Here is a 4,924-nt window from a genome sequence, read left to right on the forward strand (position 1 = left end):
ATATAAAAACCATAATGAGCTATAGACTGTACAAAAGCAGGCAGCAGGCTGGATTTGGCCTGCAGGCCACAGTTTGCCAACCCCTGCTGGAAAATATCTATATAAAGTAGCCTTTTAAGTTTATTATTTCATTTGAGAGAATGGAAAGGAATTTATATTTTATTTATTTATTTATTTATTTTAGGTGAGGCAACGCTTGGTTGACCTCACAGATTGCAAGAATCTTGTCAGCTTACAATCCCTTATTTTTTAAATTTTTTTACGCCTACAGCACCTGGTCTTCCTAAGTGGTCTCCCATCCAAGTACTAACCAGGCCCGACCCTGCTTAGCTTCCAAGATCAAACGGGATTGGGCTTGTTCAGGGTAGCATGGCCGAAGATCAGGAATTTGTCTTTTAAAGAGATTGTTATTCATATTCCTTCTGTATTATAGACTTTGTGTTTAGTTAAATATGAAAAGCTTAGTGATTTCAAAGTTTTGAAAGTACAACTTAAGAAAAAGTTAACACATATTTACATTTCTCAGCATATCAATATGCTTTATATATTTCTGTTTAATATTATCCTCTCTTAACTGGAAAGGAAGAAAAGGTAAAAAATTTTAAAGGGTATGAGATGACCAAAAATAGGTAACAGGGAAAATTTCAAAACATATTACTTGAAAATAGCAGTACCAAATCTACATACAGTATATATCCATTTTTGTTTAAAAACTATATGGAGGCGGGGGTCTAGATATATTCCCATTCATAGATGATTAACAGGAAACACGCCAACGTGTTAACAGTGACCATCTCTGGGTAGGGGGATTATGTAAAATTTTTATTTTTACTCTTTGCTTGCCTATATTTTCTAAGATTTTTCCAATAACATTAAAATAAACTGATACATGCTACATTATTTTAAACTAGAAAATATATCTTGAAGGACAAAGAAAACATCTAAAGAAATATTTAGACTCTTTTAGAGAGTATTCTTTGCAAATTAAAATTGAAAACTTGTTCGACGTTCTGTGCACAAGCAACTGTGTAGAAATGCTATCTCAATAATTATTGTAGTTAGATCACTTATATCAGTTACACTGGTATATACCATATAAGAGGCACAAAATTCATATCGCTAACTGATGTTAATGGAGCCCCAAATGAGGTGGAACATCATGTATAATTATAGAATGAAGACTTCAGTATTTAAAAGCTACTTGGAAGTTGATTGCCCCTCTTCTCCCCAAACCCCCAGGATTCTCCAGAGAAACAGAAACAATAGGATGTGTGTGTGTGTGTGTGTCTCTGTGTGTTTGAATAATGAAGAGATTGTAAAGAATTGGCTCACATGATTATGGAGGCTGGCAAGTCCAAAATCTGCAGGATGCTGGCAGGTTGGAACCCCACAAAAGAGCCAGCGTTACAGTTCAAGTCCAAAGGCTGTCTGCAGGAGAATTTCATGATGTTTGGGGAAGTCAGTCTTGTTTTATTCAGGTGTTCAGATTAGGCCAACCCACATTATGGAGGGCAATCTGCTTTACTCAAAGTCTACTAGTTTAAATGTAAATCTTATCCAAAAACACCCTCACAGAAATATTAAAAATGTTTGATCATGTATCTGGGCAATGGGACCCAGCCAAGTTGACACATAAAATTAACCATCACACGCCCTCATTAAAAAAAAAAAATCAAAATGGGGGTGGGGGGTGGACAGTAAAACTACCACTCTTATAAGTGAACTTTCTGAGCTTTTAAGTCTTCAAAGTATAAAGTTAAACCTTTTTATTGAAACAGTCACTTAATTTTCTATTGGTAACACGAGGAATCACTTTGATAGGTTTCACTGCTTTTTAGAAATATCTCAAAAGAGATAATGACTCAAAATAAAAATGCCTAGGATTCCTTTATTACTTTCTTCAATAAAAGACAACTTCTTCCCAATTAGATAAAAGCATCTGAAAAATATCACAGCGGCTTTATTCTTGAAATCTAGTTTTACTTCTACCTCTTCTTTTTCTCAGATGTTAGCTGATATATGGGGGAAAATAAAATAAAAATGTTAGTATTTTATCTTGAGATGGCTAACTTCTATATTCATTATTTTGGCCCAACACTGCATGGTATTTAGGATTGATGCCTCTGTCCATTTTCCTGAAATTTCATATTTTTGGAGAATGGTGAGTTAGCAGTTTACATCCAGAAGGGTGGTGAAGGCAATAATTCGCTGGTCCCCTAACCTGTATTGTTTTCCCCTCTCAGAGAGCTTCCTATTTGTTCAGTACTAATTTCTGCACAGAAGCCTAGCTAGAATCTCCTTACAATAATAAGGCAGAATAGTTAGGCTCCCCGTGATCCAAATGTAGAATTTTATTACTGAAATTCTTTAACTTTGATTCTAAATTTCTTTTTGACTTCCAGACCACGTCAATAATATGAAAGAACTGTAGCCCCTCTTCTAGACAAGTGCAAAGACAAAACACATGAAACTGTCAGTGTATAAGCTTTTGCATTGTTTGGTTTTTATTACCATCTATATATGTAACACCTATTAAAAATAATACATAATAATCAGGAAAGTTAATGATCATAGGGGGCTTCTAGGTAACTCATGAATAGATATTTCATAGTGGGAGTCTCTCCTTCCATGTTATAGGTCATAGATAAGGGAGTAGGACTATTAAGAGTTCACCAGTGAATACTAACCAGAGAAGAAAATATTTAATTTTATGCAATCATACCTTCACATAAAGATTTTTTATTGTAAAAAAATTGGTATTTTCAAAATCTTTAGTGTCAAAAGTCTTTATATTAATAAATTCTCAGTTTTAAAATTTAAAACTTCATATTTTATTTACTTCTTTCAAATGTAAGCTCTCATCCTAATTAGAAAACTTTTGTTTTGTCAAAATAAGTTACACTATCCACAAATGCTGTTCAAGTTTTCTGTCTAGTCTCTTAACTTTGTGTTATCTAAACTTGTATATAATACTCTCCTGAAACTGCTCTGTTAAAGGTTACCACTCATGATTACGATAGTCTCCTTCCTGACACTATTTTATTTTTCAATTCATCCTTGTTATGTGAGCAGCTTAACCTTTCTAAAACACGTTTCATTATGTCAATCCTTCCCTCAAAAACACCAAGTGAAAACTAGTGGAATGAATGGTGAGAAGTAAGGTGAGGCCAGATTATTAGTGGCCCTTGAAAGCTAAATTTCGAGAGAGAAGTTTTTGAGGAGGGGATTAACACGATAGGCGATCAGCTGTTGCAGAGATCAGGTATACTGTGCTGATAGGAAGGAAAGTCTTTCTTGTGGGCCTGCCAAAAAAATGCTAACTTGTTGAGAGGTTTATAGTGTTGGTTAGTAGAATCCTCCCAATTGATTGGAGCTTGCAGGGTTTAACATACATACAAGATGAGACAATTTAGTTAAGTGTAGCAATTTGATTTTAGATGTAAGAGGGGTACTATCTGAAGCACAAAAGAATTTCTGTGGTGTGATTTCTGTGGTTGCTGGTTCACTTGAGCATGTGTGATTACGCCCAGGGAATATCTGACTGCTCATATCTGGCCACTCTCTTTAAGAGCCATGGCTCTGCTTAGTTAACCCCATAAAAGATATCCTTTGGCCCTTTCCTCAGGATTCCAGGTCAGATGAACCTCTGGTTCTGATATAGCTATAAACTTGCTTCTCAACCTGTGCTCCTCAAGTATTCTGTCAGCTTCCAGGATCCCCCTCCCTAGTCATCACCTTGCTAAATTGAAGAGAACTGTCAATCCTCCCTCTCCTCCCTCTCCTCCCTCTCCTCCCTCTCCTCCCTCTCCTCCCTCTCCTCCCTCCCTCCCTTCCTTCCTTCCTTCCTTCCTTCCTTCCTTCCTTCCTTCCTTCCTTCCTGAGCTAGGAGGCTCTCTTTAATCCTCACCAGTGATACCAGGGAACAAAGCTTAGTAGGAGGCAGTATTCAGGCTTGCTTTGTTCTTACACCTATATAGAAAGACTGTGTTTTCTAGGTAAGGCGTCTCTTGATTAGAAGAAAAAAAAAATCCTAATCTTAATTCTCTCTTCAGAATTAGGAAACTTGTCTTCAGACTAAAAGAGTGAAAAAAAAAGTTAAGCAGGTGTAGTCAGAGATTAGGAGGAGAACACAGAAAGGAGGGAATGCTCACAGAACCAAGTGCCTGGAAATCTAAAAGCATGAATTACTGGATTTTCTCAAATAGAAATTATCAAAGATTTTTGGACACTGCTGTTTCAGAAAGAGGACAGTTCAGAAAAAAAAAGTTGTGAGAAGAGATGGAGTTATGGGTAGTAGAAATTTGAAATTCCCTTCGTACAGTCTGTGGCACTATCAGGTTATTTTCTCTTTTTGTGAGCACAGCTTCATTACTACCTGCCCTCACCTGCAGCCTGTGCTAATGTGTTTTCATCTTCTACTTCTGAACTGTTTAGAGTTTACCCATCTTTGAAGCTTTAGCTCTATTTCCTCTTTCATGTCTTCTCTGAAGATTGCAGTTTCCATTTCTTTCAACATTCATAGTTATAATCATACTAGTTAGCATGTAATAGTTATATCAAAAGTATGAGCCAACTCTCCTCCAGTTAGGCAGTGTAATTCTTTAGTTTGGAGACTATATTGTAAACTTCTTTTGTATATTCCCTGGAAAAATTCTAGGTTCATACTTATCAAATATACTCCCAGTTCTAAAGTTCTGTTAAATACTGAAGAATCACTTAAAACTACCGTATAAAAGCTTCTATCCCAGCATGCTTTAACTGAATTTCCAAATAAATGTATCCATTTTGACTATCTCAATAAGATCGCTCAAACCATTCCTAGAGCAGAGTTGAAAACTTTCAACTTCTTCAAAACTGTCAAAAGGGGCAATCCCCGCAAAGACTCCAGGCAATGAGCTCTCAAGTTCGGTCTGCATTAAGTAGC

The 4,924-nt window shown here is 36.2% G+C and overlaps 1 pseudogene; it reads right to left on the reverse strand.

Annotated features, from left to right (window-relative positions):
* Nucleotides 1–262: 262 nt before the first annotated feature.
* Nucleotides 263–381, reverse strand: LOC112481021 (annotated as a pseudogene).
* Between the last annotated feature and the right edge of the window lie 4,543 nt (nt 382–4,924).

Source organism: Pteropus alecto, unplaced genomic scaffold, assembly GCF_000325575.1.
Source record: "Pteropus alecto unplaced genomic scaffold, ASM32557v1 scaffold20, whole genome shotgun sequence".
NCBI classification, from domain to species: Eukaryota; Metazoa; Chordata; class Mammalia; order Chiroptera; family Pteropodidae; genus Pteropus; species Pteropus alecto.